The following is a 6400-nucleotide window of genomic DNA, read 5'->3' on the forward strand; positions in this document are numbered from 1 at the left end:
CTCCTGTGCGTGCGCCTCGCACACTGCCCGGAGCTCCGGCCCCTCCCCTCCCCACCCTTCTCCCGGCTCCACCCCGCCCCTCCCTCCAGCTGTCACCTCAGCCGCCTGCTTACTTCCTCTGCCCAGCCCCGGCCAAGGCATTTTATTAATTAGTGTATGATCGCCGCTAAGGCGGCTTTTCACCCGAGATCCTTGAAGCACTTACGCTTCTAATGCCTGGTGGCACTAGATATAGACAGGAAACTGAGGCTCAGAGACGATGCTCAATGCTGAGGTCACTCAGGGCTTAGGGACAGAACTGAGGATGGAAGAGGCTCGTCTGAACCACACACCCTGCCCCGCAGAGAAGAAAGGGTCTCAGAGTCCCCTTCTGTAAAATGGGTCTAACGCACTCTACAGAAAAGGGTAGAAAAGGACCTAGAAACGGAGCAGTCCGCAGAGAAGAAAGGGGGCTAGAAATGGGGCAGTCCAGCCTGGCCTGCATGTGGTTTCCTAAATGAAAAACTCACTACTCTTTAGACAGATCTAACAGGAAGGACTTACTTCCCCCATGGGTTGGTCTCGGCCCCCTAAAGCCACAGGTCTCTGCCAGAAATGAAGAGATCGGGCTCCAGTCCAAGAGAGCCTAGTTCAAAACCAGACTCCACAGCTTACTGGCCGTGTCACTTTGGACAAGGTACTTATCTTTTCCAGCCCTCAGTATTCTCATCTACAAATTTGGCTTAATAGCAAAAACCATCCCAGAGGGTGGTTGTAAGATTCAATGAGAGAATGCACACAGATCTCCCAGTGCAGTGCCCAGCATGTAGTAGGTGCTCAGTTATCAGAAGGCATTTTTTTTCAAAGATCTCTGAATTCAGATTCCAGGGCTGGCCAGGGTCCATGCTCTAGCTAGTCTCACATCCACCACCAAATTTGCAGAATCCCAGCATCCAGCTTTCCTTTTCTCCAGCTCAGGAAACACCTAGAAGGAGGAAGGAATAGGCCCAAAATCACCCAAAGTCCCCTGGTCCTGGCACCCACAAGTCATCTCCCTCAGTTACCCCAGCACACCCAGCCATCCTGTGGGCCCCACAGTGGGGAAGGCCGGCAGGAGGGCTCAGAGGTTCTTGCGCTGGCTCTTGGGCATCGCTGGGTGCAGGGTAGAAATTATGCCAGGTGGGAGAGGTGAGATCTGCTGGGAAGCCCCTCCCCCATTCTCACCCAAGCTGTTCCCATGCTCCCCTGGGACAAAAGCCAGCTGCCCTAGGGAGACAGAGCAAGCCAGGGCAGACCTGGAGAAGAAGTGGAGCAGGCGGAGGGCCTGGGGCTCTCAGGGTGCCAGGACTGGCTTCAGCCTTCCCTACCTCCCCAGACCAAGCGCCCCCTGGCATTTACAGGGCAAGGAGATGGGATTATCAGCAAAAGGGATGGGGACAGGGTAGAGGTGTGGGGGTCCAGTTGTCCAAAGAAAGGGGGAGTTTCTGGTGAGAAGAAAGGAGAGATAGGCTTGAATGAGGTTCCATCTTCCACTCCCAGGCCCTCCCTCCCTTTGGGCCCTGAGCCCATCAAGTCACCACACCTGTGCCTCCTGCTGACTTCCAAGCCACCCATCTGCACTCAAAACAAGAAACACTTGTGTGGCCCTGGCACTGATGGGAAGAGCCTTCGCCTCAGAATCAGAAGTGAGTTCAAGTCACTTCTTCCATGGTGTGACCTCAGACAAGCCTCTAGGCCTCACTGGGCCTCTGTTTCCCCATTTGAACAACAGAATGAGTAGGTCTTTGAGGACTGGTCCAGTTCCAGCATGGAGCAATTGAGCCCTCACTGCAGCCAGGCTCTGTGACCGGCACCACAGATCTCAACACAGCTGCAATACAGGAGAGGATGGAGTCTGAGAGAGCAGGCAGGGTGCCGGGGCAGCCCTCCAGGGATGGGGCAGGACCAAGAGCATGGAGTGGGGAGAAGGCAGATGACAGAAATGGTGGCAAAGGTGCCAGGGCTTGGTGACTGATTAGCACTAGAGCTTAGGGGAAGAAAGTTACTGAAGACACCTAGCTTTCTGGCTCAACGCTGGTGGTAATACCCAGGGAGGGGAGCTGGCATGAGTAGGTGGGATTTGGATTTGGGTTTGGGTTTCTTGTGTTTGAGATCAAACCTTCTCCAGCTTGGCCCATGGGCCAGCACCCGCAACTGCCCCAGCATACAGCTGGATACATAGGGGAGAGGTCTGGGGCAGCCCTTGCACCAGACCTGGGAAAGACAGAACAGCACAGGGCCACCTTTTCCTGCTCCCTACTGCACAGCCTATAGTCTAAATGTCTGGGACTGGTGTCACCATGCTAGTCCTCAAGATGGTGAGCTTCCACTCATAAGGCAAGTCCACCTCCCATGTCTCCTGGGAGGCCTCCTCTAACATGCCTCTTCCTCCCCTTTCTCTCCTCTAGGAAGCCCCTGTGCCTTCCCTGGCCACAGCAGTGCCACTCTTGATCACATTGTCCCTCTGCTCCCCCAACCTTATGAGGCTATGAGAGTCTTAGTCACTCTTGTAGCCCCAAGGCCAAGCTTAGGATCTGGCAGATAAAAGACATCCAGGGAATGTTGGTTGCTTGAACAAAGAAGTGAATGAGTATCTAAAGGAGTAGTGAATGCATTAAAAAAACAGGTCCAGCACCAGCCTCATCAAAGTGACTGCCAACCACCCATCTGCTGTGACGACCACCAAAAGTATCACTGCCTGCCTTAGTTTCCCTGCCTTCTCCAGCTTGTCCCATGGGCCAGCGCCCCCAACTTTCCCACAGCTTCACCCGAGGCCCTGAGCCCTTTCCAGCTAAGGCAGCAAGGACCTCCTTCCCTATACCCCACTGGTGAGAAGGGGTAAGATTTCTCTCTACATAGTCCCCTCCCCATTATCCACACCAATCGTGTGCCCTCCTGCTCACCCTAGCTACAGCCTGGATTGTAATGCTCCTGGAGAGGCCTCACTCCCGCTGGGCCCCACCCACTATTTGGAAAACCAGAGCTGACTCTTACCTGAATCACTCATGGACCCAGCTCCACCCGGCCCCACCTCTGCAGGCAGCTTCGCAGTCAGGCAGGAAGGCTCTGGACTCAATTCAACATCTCTTCAAATCCCAGTCCTCCACCCCACCTGACCTCTCAGTGTGACCTTAAGCAGTGAACTGTCCTTTGTGGGCCTCAGTTTCCCCATCTGTAAAAACGTGGTTAATAATGCCACTCTTGCGAGAGTTGTTGTGAGGATGAAGTAAGATAGTCCCTGTGGGCATCCCCAGCATTCAGTAGGAGCTCAATGCTAGTTCTTTACTGGCCCTTGCTTCTACTCCCTACCCGAGCAAGAGGGTTCCTCCTCTTTACCTGTTCAGAAACAGGTTAGGGTTGACCATTGGAGGTAATAATAATAATGGCTAATATTTCTTGAATATCTACTATGTGCAGGGCAGAATGCTCTGTATTTTAAATGCACTGTTACATGTGATTTTTCTCAACAACCTTATAAAGTCAGTATTATCACTTCCACTTACAGAGAAAGAAACTGAGGCCCAGTGCTGAAGCAGCTTGTCCAAGATGCACAACTAGTAAGGGTCAGATTTCAAGGCCCAACCCCTTTGTTCTGGAATATCGGGTACCCGTACCCAAGGCCCAGCATAACCAACCAGCATTTGAAGTTAAAAGGGAACAGAAATGCTCTGTTAGGATGGTAGTTGGCTTGTGGGGCGATGTGGGGGATCTAATTTAGGGAATATAGTTCAGCTGAGAAGCTGAGAATTGAGAGTCACAAAATAATGTTTTGGTTTTGTTGTTGTTTATTTTTTGTCAGGGTCTCACTCTGTTGCCCAGGCTGGAGTGCAGTGGTGCGACCTTGGTTCACTTCAGCCTTGATCTCCTGGGCTCAGGTGATCCTCCTACCATAGCCTCCTGAGTAGCTGGAACTACAGGTGCACATCACTATGCCCAGCTAATTTTTTTTATTTGTTTTTTGTTTGTTTGTTTGTTTTTATAGAGACAGGGGTCTCACTATGTTGCCCAGGTTGATCTTGAACTCCTGGGCTCAAGTGATCCTCCCACATTGGCTTCCCAAAGTGTTGGGATTACAGGCATGAGCCACGACACCCGGCCCACCAAATGTGTTTACATCCCTTTCTCATTGAAACCCTCACAATAGCTGGAAGAAGAAGGTATCATGATCCCCATTTTGCGAAACAGGAAAATGAGGCTCAAAGATTTCCCTAGATTACGCAGAGAGGAAGAAAAGTGGGAGGAGTTTTAACCACTTCTGGAGCACTTACCATGTGGCAGACATTATGCGAAAGGTTTTTGGTGCATCATCTCCTTTATAACTCCTAACAGCCCCATGAGGTAGATTTTCCTCTTGTCCCCATTTTTATAAACAGGAAAATTAACTGACTTGCTATAGCCTATACCACAGGCTACATATAGGTGGTAGAGTTGGGATTTGAGCCCTGGCCTGTATGATTTCAACATTTACAAGCATAACTCCCTATGACACTCATCGCTGGTTATCTTGGATCCCAAACCCTGAATCCTTAAACAAACACCCAGATCCTGCCAGGGATGGGCCAAGAAGATAAACAAGTGGGAGACTCTAAGTGGAGAGTCCCCAAGTTCATCTGGGGAGTTTCCACTGCAGGGCCCTCTGCCCCGCAGACCTCTCCACTAGACAGCCAGCACCATCTGATTGGCATAGGATGGCTGAGTGGTCATGCCATGGCATCCTCCCCAGCCAGCCCCCCCACCATCAGTGTAATCTGCAGAGCATCAGATATCAGCTCCTGGGATCAGGGGACTCAGCCACCTGTGACGGACAAACCGGGGGAAAGAGCTATTATCTGGCCAGGGGACATTGCTCAGGAAGTTTATGGGGCTGTAAAACATCAGTCCTCTCACCCCACTTCCTTCTCCACCATAGTGGAAGGGAGAGGAAGTGTTTCCACAGCCCTCCTCTGGCATGTGGGACACTCTTCTAATTCTGTTTAGAACCTTCAATAGCTCCCACCATCCCCAGACCTCAGCCTGGACTTCAGGCCCTGGCATTTGCTAAGCAGCAGGATATCATAGAAAGAGCCCTGGAATAGGGACCCAGTCGATCTGATTTCTTGTAAAATGACCCCCTGAAATTACTGTGTGACCTTGGGCTAGTAACTCTTCCTCTTGGACCTCAGTTTCCCTACATGTTAACTAAGCATGGTGAACTAGGCATGCTGAGGATGAAGAGCAGGAGTTTTGGTGTAAGGCAGACCTGGGTTCAGAGGCCAGCTTCAATTCTAGCTGTGTGAATTTGAACCAGTCATTTGTCATCTCTGAGCCTCAGTTTCTTCATCTGAAAATGAGAAAAATAACAGTATTTGTTTCCTGGGACTGTTGTGAGGATAAAATCACTTAGCTCAATTCCTGGCACTCAGGAGGCACTCAGTAAATAATGATTGCTGGTAGAATTATTATAATTAATAAGTATAAAATTACTCCAATTCTGTCATTATGGCCCCAGATGCAAGGAAAAAAAAAAAAAAAGTTGGACTACATGCCTAGAAAGAATTTAGGAGAGAATAGTGGCCAGGCGCAGTGGCTTATGCCTGTAATCCCAGCACTTTGGGAGGCCAAGGTGGGAGGATTGCTTGAGTTCAGGAGTTCAAGACCAACCTGGGCAACTTAGCAAGACTCCATCTCTCTAAAAAAACAAAAGAGAGAGACAGAATGGTTGCAGGCAAGTGCTAGCTTAGTGTGTCAGGAATGCATGTGGTTACATATATCAAGAACTCCAAATATGGAGGCTTAAGCCCAAAAAGGAGGGAGAATTATTTCTCTCAGATGACAAGAAGTCCAGAGGTAAGCAACCCAGCCCTGTTGTGGCTTCTCGGCATCTCAGCAGTGCCATCAGGAGTTCAGATTCTTTCCATCTTTCAGCTCCGTCATCCTCAAAATAGTTTGTGTCCTTGCACTTAGCACTTCATGCCCATGTTCCAAACAGGAAAAGGTTGGAAAGGGAAGAGACGGCCCCAGGAGATTTCCACTTTACATTTCTTTCACCAGAACCATGTCACGTGGCCTCACTTGGCTACAAAGCAGGTTGAGAAATCGAATTTTCTGGAACAGACAGGGAAGAGACAGTGAGTTGAAAATGTCTGCCAGACTCCAGAAAGAGCCTCTTTCTGGCATGGGCTATGGTTTCGGACGGGTGGCTTCTCTGGAGAATTCAGTAACCAGTGCATGCTGCAGACAACAGAGGTGAGCAGACTTCTCTTGTCCCAGGATAAGGTCTGGGAATAGCAGGATCACAGTGGGTCAGAGGCAGCTGCTCCCTAGAAGAAGGCCCAATCCAGCCCCACTCAGGTGACAAAATCAGAGACTAAGAGCCAGGCAGGGACTTGCCCCAACAGGCCAG

Source organism: Macaca fascicularis, chromosome 15 (genome assembly GCF_037993035.2).
Source record: "Macaca fascicularis isolate 582-1 chromosome 15, T2T-MFA8v1.1".
Lineage (NCBI taxonomy): Eukaryota > Metazoa > Chordata > Mammalia > Primates > Cercopithecidae > Macaca > Macaca fascicularis.